This window comes from Ahaetulla prasina, chromosome 2 (assembly GCF_028640845.1).
Source record: "Ahaetulla prasina isolate Xishuangbanna chromosome 2, ASM2864084v1, whole genome shotgun sequence".
Classification (NCBI taxonomy): domain Eukaryota; kingdom Metazoa; phylum Chordata; class Lepidosauria; order Squamata; family Colubridae; genus Ahaetulla; species Ahaetulla prasina.
This window is the reverse complement of record NC_080540.1, coordinates 232068812-232088545: the sequence shown is the minus strand read 5'-3', so window position 1 is coordinate 232088545 and position 19734 is coordinate 232068812. Positions and strand designations below refer to the sequence as shown.

The 19734-nt window shown below is 38.4% G+C and overlaps 1 protein-coding gene across 1 annotated transcript in view; it reads right to left on the bottom strand.

Moving 5' to 3' along the window:
• The window catches only part of RORB (RAR related orphan receptor B), a 154818-nt gene that overhangs the window by 64905 nt on the left and 70179 nt on the right, over window positions 1-19734 (bottom strand). The window lies entirely within an intron of this gene.

Genomic DNA, 19734 nt, shown 5'->3' with positions numbered 1-19734 from the left:
TTCAGGCTGGTGCTTGTGTGAGCAAACAAGCACGAAGCCGAAAGCACCAGCCTGAAGATGATGAGTGAGACTTCGTCGAAACGTCGCTAAGATACTCTCAACCTTACACGGGAAAAGACCCGAATATGCCAAGAGCTACATATATATATACCCGTGAAAATCTACAAAAACATACATATACATATACATATACATATACATATTGTTGTGATCCAGGTTCCCGGACTCGGACTCCGGGAGGTGGATGATTCAGAGAGTGAGGAGGAGTGAGCTGGCAAGGCCTGCTTCCCCGGGCCCTCTCCCTCCCTAGCACCCACCCAGGAGGAGGAGGAGGAGTGGGATGGGAAGAAATTAATTCAAAGTCCTATAGGCAGTGGTGGGCTGCAACCGGTTTAACAGCCAGTTCTGTGAGCACACGCTTTGCACACACACACGGGCTTTGTGGGCACCTAATGAGCTTGTGCACAGCATTCAAAATACAGCAATTTGAAGCTCAGCTGCTTGCCTTCTAAGGCAACCCCAGTAAGTAGAACAGCGGAGTAGAGAAAATCAGCTGTGCCGCGCCAATCAGCTGAGCCAGAAAGAAGGAAATGTAAGCCAGGATAGGGGGAGGGGTGGGTGGGCAGGCAGGGCAAGCTGATCATCGGAACTACCGGTTTGCCCGAATCGGTCTAAACCGGCAGCCGCCTATCACTATATTAGGTTTATATTATTACTCAAAACAATATTGAATGGCAAGAGCCAGGGCCTGCTGTACTCTAGCTTATTATCCATTCATAGCCTCATATTTCCTTGGACCTAATGATTTCTTATCAAGCAACTGAAAAGATTCAGAGGATGTGATAATAGGCGTCCTTGTAAGAATAACTTCAGTGGCTACTGGAAATTCAAGATTACCACTGAACCCATGTCAGGCAGTGGCATTTTGGCAGTACGCAATAATGCAATCTCACTTGGTGCAATTTTTACTGATACATCCAAAAGGGCAAAGGAACTTAAAAAAAAAATCTACAGCTATTTGACTAAGTCCTTACTACTTTTTCATTAATACGAACCATCGTTCATATCCAGATTTTATTTTGGTGATGTGGAATATATATTTATTTATGAAATGTGCACATACACTGTGTGTGTGTGTGTGTGTGTGTGTGTGTGTGTGTGTGTGTAGTGGCACAAGGCAGAATCCCTTCCCAACCCAGTACTGCAATTACCTGAAAACCTTATAACAAGATTCTCTCTTTTCTATCTCTATTTCTACAATCTAATCGTTTAATTGGCGGTTAGTAAAGTCTGAAGTGAAAATAATAGTCTTTTAAATACCTGGAAATGAAAAGCAAATTAAGTTAGCACAGTGTAAGAGCCAAGTAATGATATCATGTCAGTTCTGCTTTATACCATTTAATCTTTAAAGTGTGTGTGTACAGAAAAAGGATATGTCAGTGAGGAAACTGTCGACTTGAAGTGATTCTGATTCTCCACCCTGGTAAAAAGAGATTATTACTAGGAACAGCAGCGTTTTTACTTGGAATGTACCTGGAATGCCACCACTAACATACTAGTTAGTGTGGATTTAAAGATCTCCTTTTTGCCTGCCACTCTCAAATGTCAACAACCCAGGATGAAAATTTGCCCGCTTGGGAAACAGTTCTGTCTGAAAAGCCAATTTCAGCTCCCACGGTTTATATGAGGAAGCACAAAGAGACACCGGCAAAATAAAATAAGAGGAAAACATGGGAATTGCTACATTGGATCATTCTGTTCAAGGAATTCTTCAGGCACTTGCCCAGAAGATGATATAGTGCTGATGACAAAATTACTGGCTTATGATAGCAAGGCTGTGGTCATCTGTAAGATTCAATTTCTGACATAGATATTTATAGTCCTGCTGCCACAGACAAATATCCTGGACTCTTCTTATGTCAGAGAAAAATGATCAGGGACTGAATGTGCAAACTCTTGCACATGCTACTTTATATAAAAGATGACTGATGATCAGTAACATCTTGCACAAATTCAAAGATGGGCGCTCAGAAGTTGTAAAAAGTAACTGTATATTTAACTCTCTTTAGCTTAAAGTGAAGGAAGCTTCCTTTATAAGTCACCTTCACTATAAAGGTGGAATTGTCAAAAGCTTTAAACACCTTTGTGATTGATATAGTGCTTGCTGCAGTTGAACAGTTTCTCTGTTGGTCTTTTTGTTTCTGTCCTTTACACAGATCTCCAAATTTGTGCATAATGATTTGCATTCAAAAGGATCTTCTGAGCTTTATATACAAATGTTCTGTAATTCAATTCCCGGAACATTCTTCCCACTGGGTAGTGATTTTTTGGGGGGCGGGGGGAATCCTGAAAAGTAGGAGACAAGAAATATTTGTCTGCTTCATTAGAAATAAAGTTTTCACAGGAAAAATGAGTTTCACATTATCAAAGGGAGCGCAGCCAATTGCGTCAGGCAAATTGGTGAAAAAGACCATGAAAACAAAGAGAAACCTTTCAGGTCTTTAACCAATGTCTTAACACGCTAGACTGTTTTTTGCAATTTTCTGATATCCCTATTGTACAGACTTGATTTCTGTCTTTCTTTATTACAGTGCTTACTCTGTCATTATTTTATGATGATATTTATAAAACTGAATAAACCATAATCAACATAAAAACCATAAAACCATTCAGCCATCAAACCCACAGCAAGGACATGTGTATTAAAAACAAATGAAAAGGAATCTCAAAACAACATGAGCCCCCAAAATTCCGAGACAGCAACAACCAAAGGAACAAACAAGCCCTCAATCCCAGAGTCACAGAGCAACAGGATAGTTTCAACTGCCCTTCTTAAGGACTATTCATTTGGGCAGCCTGAAGCACTGGGGACAGACTGTTCTGTAAGGATGGGGCAGCAGCCTAGAAGATCTGCCAGAAGATTTTTTGGAGGGAGAAGATCCAAAGCATCACGGACTTGACAGAAAGCATGGGATAAATTCCCTTCAGAGAAGACAGCCCTGTAGGGCTTGATAGATCAGATCCAGCAACCTGCCCTACCTAGTGCCCTTCAAATGCTTTGGGACAATATGTTTTAAGGGCACCAATTTCTAAGCAGTTGAAAAACTGTGCAGAATATTCACAATTGCATTTTTGATCATTTTCCTTGCGATGCAGTGTATTTTTCTAACCTAGAAATGTAACAGAAAATTTCAGATCTAGATTTTTTGTGTAATGATGTCTCTCCTCTCCTTTCCTCTCCTCTCCTCTCCCCACCTCCCCTCCCCTCCTCTGAAAATTTAAGCTAATTTTTATTTTCAGATAAGGTTTCCAAAATGTGATGTTCAAAGTTCATCACTTCTAGTCTTTGACTGATGCTTCACATTACACCTATTTATTAACCAAGTTATTAAATGCTTTGCTGCAAAAAACTTATTTCATAGCTCATTCAAACTGCCCGTGTCTCTTATAATATCCATGCTTTTTATTTATTTATTTATTTATTTATTTTTATTTAATCAAATTTTTATACCGCCCTATCTCCCGAAGGACTCAGGGCGGTTTACAGCCCGATAAAAATACAAATATAATACAAGATTTAATTAATAGCATCAACACATTTCAGTATCTTATATCTGAGCTTGTCCCCATTGTTATTCGGAGCCATTCTCCTTGAAGAGATAACTGGTAGCTTAGAGCATTATTTTTTTTTGTAGATCTACAGTCCAGGTTTCCTCACCCTGATTGTACCCTATACAGAACTGAAAAATCCAGATGCAAGGCATTATAAATTCTCTTTCAATTGGAGATGTCAACGTTTTATTTTATCCCTTGGTGTCCTTTAGATATTTTGGAGCATAATATGGAGTCCATATGACTGGAAGTTATCACATTTGCAATTCCAAAACTTTCAAGTGCAGCACATGAGGCAAAGCAAATGTTTTAACTTGCCACCACCATTTAACTGTCTACATATGAATGAGATCTGACATTGCCCCTCTAACCATTGATTCATCAGAAGTATTTATGATACAATTCTCATAAATAAGCTCTGCAGGTTTTAATGCATATTTTTTTTAAAAAAATCCAAGTATTTCATTCTGGATCATTTCATTATGTTTGCCCACACTCTGAAACACATTGCACTAGATACTCAGTTATTAAACATCTGTGTACAGTGCTTTAAAAACTGTGAATTTTTACTTTACGACCTGGAAATATATAACCTTTAGAAAACTGGATACTTCATATTGGCACTTCACTTTGACATTTTTTCACCAAACAGAACCATTGAAATTCACAAAGAATGCAGTAATATTTTCAGAGGCTAGACATACAAGGCCACAGCATTAGGCTTGCTGTACGTAAACAATGGAAATTGCAAAATCTTTTGCATAAGAACGTGAGTGACATGAATTAAGGCCCTTTGGCTTTCTAATACCATTTGCTTTACATTAAAGTAACATAAAGTGATGAAAAATGAGAGAATGGAATGGCTGAAAGCACCATAGGAAGAAATTGACTCCTGTTGGGGACAGCAAAAAAAGAAAGATAAAGAATCTGAAGCCATATATTTAGTCTAGATTTTAAGACTGCAACAGAAGAGATAAAATTCAGAGATGGAGTCATTGGCTATGAAAAAACAACACAAGATCCATAGGAAAACAATAAAAAAAACTATGGAAAAACTGAAGCCTTCAAAATTGTAGTGAGTGAGAAAAGCTGGGACACTGGAAGTGGATATTGGTAAATGTTCACAATAACAATATGCACTTCTCACTGCAAGAAATGATTTTCTAAGGTTCAATCTTGCACAGTAAGCTCCTATAAACAGATGGACTCAAAAGTGTGTAAAAATACACTACGGAGGATGCTCCTTCTTGCTCCCCACTCAGCATGCTTTAGAAAACATGAAGATGGCATCTATCTACACATTTACCATATACATCTGGGAAGAAATTGTGCTATCCTCCAAAATGCAACTATTGCCCCAATTGGACTCTGGAAGTTTTGATAAAATGAAGAATTAGAAACTCTCTTTAAAATTTGTTCAGGAGGACAACAGATCTTCGACTATTAATAGAGAAGTAATATGGCTTAAATTCAGTTTCAAAAACTGCATATCACACAGTTAGATTCTTACCCTTACTGAGATTTTTAACTTATACCCCAAAGCAGAGGTCTCCAACCTTGGGAACTTTAAGACTTGTGGAGTTGAAGTTCACAAGTCTTAAAGTTGCCAAGGTTGGAGACTCCTACCCCAAAGGATGCTTACTACTCTTTTTTGTTTTTTCCAAGTCAACAGGATGTGGAAAAAAGATTATATAAAGGGGTTGAGATTCTTTTTGTTGTCTCTAATTGCAAAAAAAAAAAAAAAAGGTGTGTGTGTCAAATTTGCTGTGGCAAGTGAAGCTGGCAACCACCCCCACCAATTCGGAATGTTGTTGATTCCTTAATTTTAAGCCTGCATCTTTCCTGGTCATGTGACCCACAGCAGGGATGCTGTTAAAGGAATGAAAAGCATTCCACAAAGTATGCTATTTGTAGTCCTCCCTACCTTATTTATGAAGCCATGTATTTTGAACTCCATTGCTATATTTTTTAATTAGTCATTTAAAAATTAATAAAGTTTAAGCTATTCTACTGAAGTCATTATATTTTTAGTTCCATAATGGGACATTCGTAGGCAAAGTTTATTTTCAGTTCAAGGGGCTTATTGTTTGATAAGTAGTTACAGGATTGCACCCAACTACTAGGATGACAAATTGAATAGAGAGACAGTCTTTAAATTATATTTTTCTAGCTGATGAACACAAATACGCCAAAATTGCACTATAATGTGTCCATATGATAGGTTAAATAGAGGCATATTTCTTCACTTATAAAATGATATTAGGCAAAAACTACAGATCTGTTACTGATGTCTTGGAAGAGATACAGTAAATGATCTACTGTATATCCCAACTATTGACTTTTTAAATTACTGTGTCACTAGAAAATGCTTGAATGGCGTACAGTCTATATACTTATTCCATCAAATGTATTTTGAATAGAGAACTGCCAGTTGACATAAAATCATACACATTTTTCAGCTAATGTGATAGCCAAATATAAAAATATCCTGGCTGAACACGTCACATAGATATCTCATATTCTCTAAACAACTAGGATCTGTAAATACTAGAAATATACAGTATACATTGGATTCATTTATATATGCCTTTCTATCACTGTCAGTTGCAACATGAATGAATAAAAGAGTAACTAAGACAAATATTCTATGGATACGACACCACCTTATCACAGTATTAAGACCTTTCACAGTCTTTTCGGCAGTCCCAAGAAGGTTCCACACGCATCTGCACTATTCAGGTGATCCAGAGGGTACAGATAAATCTCCAAGTGGCCTTAATGACTCTTAGAGAGAATACTAACAAGATGACTTCAAGGAATATAACTCCTTCCACTTTCCACCATTCAGTCAGAACTGAAGAACTTCCCTAGATGAGAAGTGAAATGTCTTCAAGGAAAAACAAAGCCCGGTTGCCTTTTGAAAAAGCACCTTTGGGACAACCATGACCTGGATGACTGAAAATCTATATAGAGATTAAGACAAATATAATTCAGATAAGATAACATAATTTAAACCTTAGCCTATCTTTTTTTTGGGGGGGGGGAATCCTTTTGAACCTTACATTTATAACAACAACAAATAACTAAGAATTGCAGCTATAAAAATAAAGGGGAAAAATGGCTGCATTTTGAGTTTATTGAAAATCTCTGAACAAGACTGACTAGAGCTTAGATTTTGAGGCTTTGGAAAATCACATTCTCATTGTATTATAATCAGAGGCCCTTTAAGTTCATGCTGTAGTTTCTAATTTCTAAGGCAATGGATGGCATTTAGGGTTATTGCACAGTGGGGAGTATGCAGTTTGTAGATTTTAAAAGAATAGAGGGCTGCATTCACCATGCAGTTCAGTTATGAAAACCGTTTGTACCATGAATCTGCTGAATTCTATTCCTTTAAGATCCATAATCAACAGTGGTTCCAAAAGGAAAAAATGATACTTATAGCAGCCCTTTTTACTTGCTCATGCTGATGGCGAACTATTGCTAAATCAATCTGCAGTCTGGGGAAAAGGAAGAACTAACATCTACCACTCAATCCATAGACATGGGCATTTGCTTAGGGAATACGTGCACAAAATCCTTGTCGCTTAATCATCTTGATTGTCAGGTAGCACGACTAAATACATACACTGCTTTAATTGGAAAACTTACCACTAAAATACTAACACACCTTAGTACCAAATTGTGGAACATGCTATTCATGTCATCGAATAAATAAAATTATGTCATATATGTTCTATTTTGTAATTTGTATCAAAACCCAATAGGTCTGCTCTGAAATGTAGTGGATTAAATATAAATGCTGTATATTTGGTCCTTTAAAATATTAATTCACAATGACTGCTAATATAAAAAGGCAGCCAATGAATTATCACTGGACGTTTTAAAGAAGAGATTGGATAACTATTTGTCTGAAATGGTACAGGGCAGTGCTGGCAAACCTTTTCGGCACCGAGTGCCAAAACAGGAGTGCGCGCATGAGCATGGGAGAGTGCCAGAAACTGGAAGAGCAGCTCCCTGGCGTGCATGTGCAGGAGCGCCGTAAGTCAGAAGAGCAGTTCCCTGGCATGCATGGTGCACGAAGACCAGCTGGCTGGTGTGTAGGGAGTTGCTCTTCTAATTTTCAGTACTCCCGTATGCATGAAGACCAGCTGGCTGGCACGCATGTGTGCGCCGGAATCCTGAAGAGCAATGGGCGACGGCTGGCATGCCTGGAAGGTGCCATTTCCGGTAAGGTCGCCATCATTGGTATAGGGTTTTCTGCCTGAGCAAGGGGTTGGATTAGAAGTCCTCAAAGGTCCCTTCCAATTCTGTTATTTTCTGTTTCTCTGTTATTATGCCATGGATTTCCTAGTCAATTGTCTATATTTTGTTGCATAAAAAAGGGGGCTGGAATTTTTTAAATCACTGTGTTAGAAAACAATTCTGTTGAGAGACAACTAGCAGCTTGCGTTAACTGATGGACGGTGGTTTTGCCTACGCAATCTGGCCTCTCAACTCATTGGACTTCCAAACACAGTATGAATATCAAGCTCAGCCACAAATGAATTTTTCTACAGCATACAAGAAAAGGTCTTAAAGAACCGGTTGTTTGGTTGCACAAAACTACTTTAATAAATGATGAGTTTGCCTGGGGTAAATATTTCATTGAGATCTTGAGTAGACAAATAGTTTTTACAGAAGACTCATTTTTTGCAGAAATCATATCTACCATATATATTGTATGTATGTATCATTTGTATCTATAATTTACAGATACGTGTGTGTGTGTGTGTGTCTACGCACTTTTGTATTTATCTTGTTTTCTGTGTTTAAATAAATGCTTCTTTTAAAAGCTATATAACTTTTATCTTTTTTAGCCCAGTAAAACCATCCATTTTAGAGACGTCCAGGTAATCCAGAGTCAAAATGATTCATATGATTTCTGCAGGTAGCTAGTGTAAATTCAAAATGGAAGAAGAAAACAATTTAGTTCATAATCAGAGCAAGCATTGGTATATAATTAGATACACAGTCTGTATTATTTGATATCTCCCTCCCTCCCTCCCTCCCTCCCTCCCTTCCTTCCTTCCGTCCACCAAACTGAACCTTAGCACAAGTGAATAATACAGCTAGTACGCAACCCAGGCAAGATTGATCCCTTGGTTGGGCCTATGTTACAGGCACCTCTTTGTCCCAAACCCAGGAACGGAAGTGAACCACCTGCTGCTTTTGTCATCTGAATTGCTTTCTCTTTACACATTTTCACTCCATAGAAGCAAACTGGAAATACTGTGCTTTTAGCTGAGGTGTGAATTTGAAGGAAGTAACACAAAGGCCATTCTGCAATAGTGTCTGTGAAATGTTGCTTAATAATAGAAAAATCTCCTGCTCTGAGAGAAAGGATTTGAAAAAAAAGAGCATTTGAGAGAAATCAAACCTAGAACTGTCTCTTAGCACGTAAAAAATCCATTTATTTTCTGGTATTATTTTTAATTGTTTCTCTCTCTCTCTCTCTCTCTCATCTATTTATCTATCTTGTTCTAGTTCAATTTCCCATTCCATGGAGAAATAGGACAAAAGATATGAAGTGTATAATCCCACAAATGTGTATTTGTGAGATCTTTATGACATCCTCATCAGATACCTAGGACTGAATAATACTATCTTTAAAGAGATTGGTGTATTGAAACATCTCCAAACAATTTTGTTGTTTCTCTAGATGGAAATCTTTGTATGGAATAATAATTCATAAATTCTTTATGTGCGCTGATAAAATACAAATTGTTACACAAAAAAAGAACAGTTGGTTCTGATTCAAAGGGCTTCCTGGACTCCTCTCAAAATATTTCCATGTTAACCAGGCCTGGAATATGGAAGTTACATTGATGAAACCATAGATCTTTTTCTAGCATGTTCCCTAGGCTTAAATCTTCTAGCTAGAGAGCACAATTTCACTTATAATGATTTTATGCACCAGGCAGAGGTAGCAATTTGTAATTCATTTATCTGGTCATTTGCAAAAGAAGAGAGGGGGAAGGAGGGAAGGAAGGAAGGAAGGAAGGAAGGAAGGAAGGAAGGAAGGAAGGAAGTTACTTTGAAAAGCAAAAAAAATAGAGATCTTGTTAAAAAGAATTGTTTTGAATGCAAAGGTACATTTCATGCTGCATTTAAACTCCTATTTATCATAGAAGGACAGAAGATGGGAATTTTAGTCTATTATTTTATTGTAAACTATAAATAGGTGGACCACCTAAGAATCTTAGCTGTCACAAGGCCGTAACCTTAAACCATATCTACATTTAAATGGAAGATTTTGCAAAGAACTAGACAGTATGTCTTTGACTGACCATAGCCTAAAACTTTATGCTCGTTTATGTTTTCAAAATAGCTGGAAACTGTTTCCTTTCTGTCTTATGAATTGGTGTCATTGACTACTGATGGCACCTACTTTGCCAGGAAGAAGTGTTCCGGCTCCATTTTGGGACTGCACAATAGAATCAAATCATGTCTCTTAATTTTAGTCATCGACCAGCACAGACACAACTGATTGATTGATTGATTTATGTTCCCGCTTTGTTTTTGTTATTGCAACTGCCTTATCATCTGCTTCAGTTTTCTGGAAATGTGAAACCTTTTGTTTTCTTTTTGGCTTATTTGGTTGGTCTTCAAAAGAGTACCACTCATCTATTTAATGATTTTTCCACATATAAACTAAATACTTATGTTTGCTTGTTTGAATTTTTATTAAAAAAAATTACTGATGATTTTAATATCTGATGAGTGATAGGCACAAATGATCTTCCATATGTATTAAAAAAAATAAGGGTCCTATAATCTATAGTCCTAGTCTGTTGGGTTTATGGAGTATGTAGAAATTATTCTGTTTATCTGAAGCTAAAGAGCTTCCTCCTCTTTAGAAAATAGTGTCTTTCAAAATTCCTTTCAAAAGATATTGAATTGTGGAGTTCTACATTTTCAACTGCTTATTCTTGCTTTTAATTTTTGCTTTATGATTTAATTGTTATTTATGAGAATACTGAAATTGTATGTGGCAGATGTAATAATTTTTCACTGTTGTTCTGTCTGTGCTGGGCTTTGACTTAGGAAATATAAACGTGAGAAATAGATTAATTAAAGAAAAATCTCGCATTTTCCAATTAGCATATTCTTTTGTTTGTTGAAAGATTTGAAACCTATAATTAGGAGGGGTCATTTTATTTTATGCTAACAGTGACAAAAATATACAGGAAAAAGAAAACAAACTAAAACTGTGGGCGTCTCCCAACACTGATACACCAATTTTTATCAGCAAGCTATTGCACTTAGTACAAATGAATCTTTAAATACAGCACGACAGGGTTTCCTATTTCTAGCCTTGCTGTCAGGTCAGATCAGCTACATCACTAGTTTCAGCAGCAGCTAGGGAATCAGGTATAACTTTGGGTTTTTTTTTTTTCCATTTCATACAAAAGTGGTTTTTACATTCAATTTATACAACTGTTGTGTCTTTTCAGCTCCCTATTTCTATCAATCTTTCTTGCCTTCCCATCCCCATCCCATTACAGGTAGTCCTCGACTTACAACAATTCGTTTAGCAATTGTTCCAAGTTACAATGCCACTGGAAAAAAAAAAGTGACTTACAATCGGTCCTTGCACTTACAACCACCGTAATGTTCTGACGCAGCTCCCCAAACACAACAAACCGTCTGTAGTTGAAACAATGATTCCTTTATTAGGAGCACCAGCATCCCCGGCCAAAAGTTTCTCTCTTACAGCAGGCTAACAAGTCTGTCTGGCACGGAGATGAATAGTGGTCTGCTTCATCTATTCATCTCCGCTTTTATCCCTAGAGCTAGGGTGGGGCCTTGCTAGCAGCGGTGGCTCTTCCTTCCCAAGGATCAGCCCACAGATTTCCACTGTTCTCCTCTCCTCTGCCTTCTGCACATCTGTATGTCAGGCACTGGACCCAGGTGTTCTTCCTGTTCCTCATCAGCCACCTCCAGACCTGGAGCTGTTGACTTTCTGAGGGCTGACGAGTGGCCCAAGCTCCACCTCTGTCTCTCTCTCTTTCCCCTTGGCGCTCTCAGGTTGCCTTGATGCTGACTCTGACTCCCACACCTCCTCATCTGATTCGGCTGCTGGAGGGGCCGGCGGCCGACAGGCCACAACATGTAGCACCTCCACGGTCATGTGATCACAATTTGCTTGTTTGGCAACTGGCATGTATTTACAACAGTTGCTTTGTCCTGGGGTCATGTGATCATTATTTGTAACTTTCCAGTTGTCTGCCAAACAAAATCAATGGGGGAAGCCAGATTCACTTAATGGCTGCATGATTCACTTAACGGCTGCAGTGATTCACTTAAAAATCATAGCAAACAAAAGGTAAACTCATTTTTAGGATCCAGATTATGGTTTCCCTTAATGAAGGAACAGAACTGTGAATAGATTCCTATCCATACTCCATCCTTCTTTGCGACTGTGACCAAGTAAAGATTCAGACATACACATGGATGGGTATAATTGTGATACCTCATCTTTCCTTTGTCATTTGGGTTAATGAAGGTGTCAAGCTTGCTGATAACACCTTTGACATATTTATGTAATAAGAGAAAAATTAAATGTTTACACATTTAACAAGTGTGTGAATGAATATTGAAGATGACAAAGGTGATAGACATAACCTGGATGAGACTTTGCTAAAGAAGAGAGGGGTTATTCAATTGTGCCCTTGCCTTTTCTAAATGTGTTACATGGATTAAAATGAATGATGTTCCCACTGCTTTGGTACTAAGTGAAATGAAGTTAAAAGTTAATTCAGACAGTGTCTTTTTTCCTACACAAGATTTGTAACCAAATGCTAAAATAAATACCTTCTTTATGTCTGAAATCCCGTTGTTAAAGAAAAAAAAGGGAAGAATTGTCATAATTAAAACAATAGTTACAACCCCCAGTGAGGCATTTGTTGCAAGGATTGTGTGCTCTAAGGAAGATGAGAGCTATATCAGAGGTTCCTCTGTCAATAATACTGAAAAAATAGGCCGTGGCTATGAAATATTGAAATCATCTGTCAAGCTCTCCCACCTCCTTTATATGCATGATCTGAACCTATATGGCAAAACACCATTTAGATTTTTTGAAAAGGAATTGCTGCTCAACACTGTCTGAATAAAACAACCAAAAAATTGCAGTAGAGTTTGGAATGGACAAATGCATCACCTTCACCACTAACAAGAAAAAATAGTGAAAACTGAAGGACTCAAGATGCAATGTTGAAATAACATCAAGAGTCTAGATGAAGATGATCCTTGCAAAGACGTTGTTGTCCTTCAGACTGACAACATCAAGCACACTGGAGTCAAGAAAAGAATACATCATGAAAGTGAAGATCTTAAAGTCCAAACTTTAATTTCCACTTGGGATGGAAATACCATCAAGGCAATTAATGCCGGTACCTGGGTAATTCCGGTCATTAGATATATGAGTGGAATTATGGACTGGATTTAGGCTGAAGTAGAGGCCCTGGGACATGGTGGCTTAGTGGGTACTGAGCTTGTTGATCTAAAGGACAGTAGTTCAGCGGTTTGAATCCCTAGTGCCACGTAATGGGATGAGCTCCCATTCTCATATTCATAGACAAGCCGTGACTTGCCCCAGCTTCTGCCAACCTAGCAGTTTGAAAGTACATAAAAAATGCAAGTAGAAAAATAGGGACCACCTTTGGTGGGAAGGTAACAGTGTTCCTTATGATCCTTATGATTTATATTGATATATTGACCATCAATTGTGTTGTAAATGTTGTACCTTGATGAACGTATCTTTTCTTTTATGTACACTGAGAGCATATGCACCAAGACAAATTCCTTGTGTGTCCAATCACACTTGGCCAATAAAAAAATTCTATTCTATTCTATTCTATTCCGTGCACCTTTGGCATTGAGTCATGCTGGCCACATGACCACTGGCTCTTTGGCTTTGAAACGGAGATGAGCACTGCCCCCTAGAGTCAGGAACGACTAGCACATATGTGCGAGGGGAACCTTTACCTTTAGAGGCCCTGAATACATGGACTAGAAAAATAATAAAAATGAAACATGTCTTTCATCCACACAGCAATGTTGACGGACTCTGTTAAAAAGAGGCGCAGAAGGGTATAAAATATTGTGAGTATACTAGATGGTCGAAGGGTGGGGGGAGGCCATTGGAAGAATACCTGAAAGACAGTGAAGAAATGCACTGAATCTAATACACCATGAAGGTTTTTTGAATCCCAAAGAGACCAAACTGACCTATAAAGGTAAAGGTAACGGTTCCCCGCGCACATATGTGCTAGTCGTTGCCGACTCTAGGAGGCGGTGCTCATCTCCGTTTCAAAGCCAAAGAGCCAGTGCTGTCCGAAGATGTCTCCGTGGTCATGTGCCCAGCATGACTCAACGCCAAAGGCACACGGAATGCCGTTACCTTCCCACCAAAGGTGGTCCCTACTTTTTCTACTTGCATTTTTATGTGCTTTCGAAACTGCTAGGTTGGCAAAAGCTGGGACTAGTAACGGGAGCTCACCCTGTTACACAGCAGCACTAGGGATTTGAACCGCCGAACTGCCGATCGACAAGCTCAGCTGTCTTAGCCCCTGAGTCACCGCATCCTTTTTACCTTTACCTTTAACTGACCTATAAGAAAGACCAAATAAAGAATACAGAAGAGGCATGGCAAGGAAAAGTATTACATGGGCAGTACATACAAAGCTAAAAGGAAAAGAAATTAACAACGAGCAATGACAAAAGCAGAAAAATGGAAGAAAGAGGCAGCGGGGCTAAATATGGCTACACAAGATTAAGCCTCAAGAACAAATCCATGCAAAGCCAGAATTGAGAAGGCAGAAAGCAGAAAGTAAATGCCACCTCTGCGAAGAAACGGAAAAAACAGTGGACCCCCTAATCAGTTGCTGCAAGAAAATTTCGAAGACTGATTACAGGCAACAGCATGACCACATAGGAAGGATGGTGCAATGGAATCTTGGCAAGAAGTAAGCAAGAACTGATGGACCACGAAATAGACAAAATAGCCTATTCCACGTAATATAATATGAAGAGGCTACTTGCTTCTGGGACTTTAGAATTCAAACAAACTTTAGAATTTAAGCACTTGCTTCCTAACAATCCCAACTTAACCACTGCCAATGCAAAGACCTACAAATGATTGCAGCAAAAAAGGAAAGGCGAAGATAGTATCAACACTATTGGCATTAACGAAATCACTTTCATTCGACAGCAAAAGGCAGCATTAGGAGCACCTTATATTCTGCGATCATACCTTTAATATTTTTAAACAATGACATATGCCTATTCCACGTTCTTGGGAAGGACACAATAGGTGGACAAAAATGCCAAATCTAATCTAATGATCTGGCAGACTGTGTGACCAACCACAATAATAATATTGCTGGGAAACCAAAATGGTCAAGGGACAAAAGACCATTGATGGTTGGAAGAAATTCTGAAAGTTTGCTGTTTTTATGGCATTTGAAAAGGTCATTTGAATTGCATTTGAAGGTGATGCTACACCTGAAAAAAACCTGTCTAGGTGGCTTCTGCTGTAAAGTAACAGGAAATCATGCCATTTAGGGAGTGGGGGAATACAAAAAATATTCTTTTTGGATTCTATTATTCCTGTAATATAACTGTAATTATAATTCAGAATATAGCTGGAAGGGACCTTGGAGGTCCTCCAGTCCAGGGGTCTCCAACCTTGGCAACTTTAAGACTTGTGGACTTCAACTCCCAGAATTCCTCAGCCAGCAAAGCTTGCTCTAGTCCAACTCCTAGCTCAAGCAGGAAACCCTATATACTAGTGATGATGAACCTTTTTGGCACCAGGTTCCAAAAAAAGGAGTCTGGGCCACAACTGTGAAGAGGAGTTGCCCAGGGGGCATGTCTGCACCGAAAAATTTACTTCTGGTTTCGAGTGTCCGCATGTGTGTCTACCAGTTATTGCCGTGCATGCGCACAAGCCGATCAACTGGCCAGCATGCATGCTCACAACTCTTCCGGTTTCCAGCACTGCCGCACAGGCCAGGTGATCATTGCAGGCCCATGTGCACCAAAAACCTGGAAGAGAAAAGGCTGATGCTGCATGTGCCAGGCAAAATGGCTCCGCGTGCCACTTTGGGCACGCGTGCCATAGGTTCGCCATCCTGCCTATATACTATATACTAAGGCTAAAAAAATTATATCGTACATAAAACTCTAATTGTTGACAATTCATGGTTGCCCCAGAAGTGCTAGTCCAGCAAATAACCACATAGGAGTTATATAGGTGTTAATGAAACTTCAAACATATAATTCCTCATTTTATCCTAGCAGGTAATTCTCCATAATAATAATAATAATATATTTTTTTAAAGTCAAAACATGTCAGATTATACTTCAAGGAAAACAAAACAATATTTGTCTAACAATAAAGAAGTAAATATGCACATTATATAGTACTATATAGGTCAGAGATGGTGAGCCTTTTTTTTCCTCAGGTGCCAAAAGCACACGAGTGTGTGCCCACACCCATAATACAATGCCCCCATGCATGCCTTGTCCTCCTGCGCACACACAAGCAATCTGCCCCATGCTCCCCTGTGCATGCCCATGCCCCGTTTTGGGCCTAGCAGGCCTCCCTGAAGCCTCTGGAGGCCAGAAATGGCTTGTTTCCAGACTTCTGGTAGGCCTGTTTTTCTCCTTTCCAGAGTCTCCACACGAACCCTGTACTTACCTGGCATCCAAAACGGGCCACGTTGAGACTCCTGGGAGGGGCAGGGAGGCATGGGTATATGCACATGTCTCCCGTATGTGCGGCAGAAACCCGAAAATCAGCTGGCCGGCAGTAGGCGCATGTGCATGCGTGGTGGAGCTGATCTATGGCAACAGAAATGGCTCCGTATGTCACAGGTGGCACATGTGCCATAGGTTCGCCACCACAGGTATAGGTATTTTAGAGTTCATAATCATTTTCAAGTCCATTATTTGATTGCATCACATAAATTTCTGTTTGCTGTCATTGCTTAAGAAAAGAGTCATCCTTTATTTGGTTCAGATTCAATGGGTTAATTCTTCAGATTTTTCAGTTTTCATTTTACTTGCATAATAGATTCTTCTGAATCAACCTTCTGCATTCTCAAATTTACTAGTGTTTTAAAACCCAGTTTTGATTCCTATCATTCAGATTTGCCATGTATTCTGTATAAACAAATACAGAGGCAATACGCATTCTTGTCTTATTCCTTTCCCTATTCTGAACTATTCTATTTCTCCAAACTCAGTTCTTAAAGCAGCTTCTTGCTCATTGTAAAAATTCTTCTAAATACAGTAATCTGGGATTATGTCTTATACTACACTTAATAGATATCACATTCTTGCATGATATAAGTATTAAAGGCCTGGTTGTGGTCAATAAAGCAAAGGTAAATTCCTTGTATTGTTTTGCTCATTACATTATCTATTTTATCTTAATAATTTGGTCTCATGTCCCTCTCTTTTATCTGAACCCTGATTGTTTAGATTTTTTTTCTCTTCATGCATTGCTAAATGCTTTGTAAAATATTATTATAATATATACAAGTTTTCCAATACCTTGGGCAGCCCTGAGCCATATTTCTTGACATTATGTTCACCTTGATACATTTAAGGTTACAGTTAAGATTATAGTTCAGTCTCCCTTGTTGTACATTGCAATCTGGAATAAAAGGAAACCCTTTCTAAGTGACCAGCATAAAAACCGAGTGGGCAATTGTCAAAAGGTCAGGGATTAAAAAAACCTTGATATTTCACCCAATGAGGTATCAATAACCCTTGCTCATTTGGTACAAAACAGCTAGGTATCTATCAATAGATCTTTGTATACATGGTGCATAAGTCTAGGTGGATACTGAAAAAATCAGAATATACTTGGCATAAAACAAGTACCAATAAAAGTAGCCTTAAATAAAAAAAAAACTACCCAGGGAGAATCTAAAGCTATCATCTAGCCAAAAGCCAACATTCAATTTAGTCTCTAGGACAGGAAAACTTGATTCTAAGTGCAAGTTCTATTTCTGGTAATGTTCCTTTAGTGGTTTGAAACTGTGAGAAATCTGTAAAGTTCTCCCTCTCTAAAAGACCTATGGGTCTTTATGACAGGCAATCTAATATAAAGTTCAGCCTTGGAAAGACTAAAAGAACATAAAGACTTCCACAAGAATCGAAAAGTTCACTATTGGAAATGTATTTTCCTTTTAGGTATCTGATTTTATATCATCCCACTATTTGGTCAATTACAAATACAAGCACATTGTTGGTTGACATAAGCTATTTGTTTGTCTTCTTGTTCTCTGAGACGATTGCAAAACTGCCTAAACTATTAAAGATTATTATTATAGTATTAAGAACAACACAGCACAATTAATAAATGCTAGCATATGATAGATATATACCATTCTAGCGTAAACAGGGTATTTCAATTTAAAATTAACCTCAAAAGTGAAACAGAAATCTCGGAAGAAGGAGAGGAATATCTCCTGCTAAATGGGTAGACCGTTCTCTATGGGCAACTTCATGGGCGAAGATGCCTTTTCCCCTGTAGGAGTTTACAACCTTCACTTCACTTCAAAGGATGAAACCCCAGAGGATGACTAAAAAGCTGACCCAAGGAAAGGGATGATATTTGAAATCAGCTATTTCAAGTCTTTAAAAATTAGTACTAAAATGCTGAATTAGGCACTGGCTTTGTTTTATACATGTCAGGCAAGAGATCTTTGCTTAGCTTCTTTCAGGGATGCCCAGAATTGAAACTGTCCCTTCTGTATGTAAATTACATACTCCTTCACTGAACAATGCCCTATCAGAGGCATGTAACAATAAAGCAATCATGCTGGGCTATTCAATGATTTTTATGACAGTGGGACAGATATGGCCAGATCACACGTTTTCTTGTTCCTGCTTCCTACATGGGCTACACTAAATCTTAGGTTACATTACATCATAGTTTAAATTGTAATGTGAAACATGATCAGTGAGGAACATTAGGATATAAAAGAGCTTCACGTGTTCTCATGTAACTTCCAGAATTTCCTGGAGTTCTCATCCTCCTATATCTGGATGATACCAAGTAGCCAAAGTTTGGTGCCGAAAATGTTGCTATATTTTGCAGCAAATTAATATATATAGCCATCATTAATACCTATATGCAACCATCAACCATTAAGAAGCATCATGCTTGTGTCTTAATTCATTTTATTAATCATTTTTCTCTGCCCTTCTACCGAATTGTGATATTGTCCTACAAGTTATTTGACGAGATGAATCATTAGTTAAAAGGCCTGGGAATCTGATAGATATAAGCGGCATAGCAACAACTATAACCCAACCATAACAAGCCTTTTGCATGAGCAATGCTGCATTAAGAAAAAGCAGTCCTTTTGTCAACCTCATTATCTACAGCAGAAACAATATAAAAAAGATGACCCACCACTATGATTATAGATCAAATTGCTCCTCTTACACTGCTGCTATTTAGCCACCTAGAAGAATCTTCTTAACAGTAGAGAGCTTATTTAATGTAACATTATAGCCTTGAAATTCTTTCTCAATGGAGAAAAAAAAAACCCCACACTTCTCTACTGCAAAGTGGAGGGATGGGAAAGTTCCTGTATAAATAGAAGCTCGAGTTCAGTAACGTTACAAAAGCTTTATGTAACAGTGGACAAAGGAAACATCAGTGTCAAAATCTTCATTACTCAGCCCTCCTATGGTGCTTGAGGGACACAGCTTGATCGGTCACCAAACTGAAACGTTTCATTGTGTGTGTGTTTAACAAGAAACAATTCATTAATTTTGAAATTTCTCTACTGACTTTCTTTTACCGAACGAGTCAAAGCAGATTATAATTTGGTCGAAGAGAATAGTATTTCCCAAGATAATGGAATCTGAAAGCTTGCACTTACGGTTTTATTTCTTTTAAGAATCATAGAAGACGTGCTGTTAAAATGTACTCTTTCTTTTCCTGACCTCCCTATACTGATTCTTTCTTGTGACCTGCATTTTAGAGCAGGGGTCTCCAACCTTGGCAACATTTAAGCCTGGAGGACTTCAACTCCCAGAATGCCCCAGCCAGCT